Source organism: Amblyomma americanum, unplaced genomic scaffold, assembly GCF_052857255.1.
Source record: "Amblyomma americanum isolate KBUSLIRL-KWMA unplaced genomic scaffold, ASM5285725v1 scaffold_34, whole genome shotgun sequence".
Classification (NCBI taxonomy): Eukaryota; Metazoa; Arthropoda; class Arachnida; order Ixodida; family Ixodidae; genus Amblyomma; species Amblyomma americanum.
Window position 1 is genome coordinate 326,418 of NW_027526506.1, and position 507 is coordinate 326,924.

The window sequence follows — 507 nt, forward strand, 5'->3', positions numbered from 1 at the left end:
CAGGGCATTAGTGCTGGCCCAAATAGTTTTTTCTTCTTCGTCCTCCTCCTCCTCACGCGGGACATGGGGCCTAGCGACGGTGTTTTTCTAGTTGGCGATTACTTGGCTTCTAGGAATGGAATCGACATAATATATACGCAGAGTGTTCAAAAGTGGGCTTTAATTAACTTTTTTTAATTCCAAGAACAGTGCACAAGTAATTTTTCTAAATTGGTTAAGCGGCCGGGCGGGTGCAAACAGCGAGAAAAATTGCCATCGTAACCTGAGTAAACAACTAAAATTCATGAATTAGCTTTTAATCTTCTTCAGTAAGCCCGCATGTTTATATCGAAAACTTAGAGGCACTGATATTAAAAGAATATTACCTTCATTCCAATTTTAGTAAAATGCCTGTGTCCTGAGATATGCACGTCTTTGAATGCCTCTGCCTCTAAGTTTTCAATACGAATATGCATGCTAAGTGCAGTAAATAGAAAAAATTATGTGGTGCACTAAAGTCTCGTTACG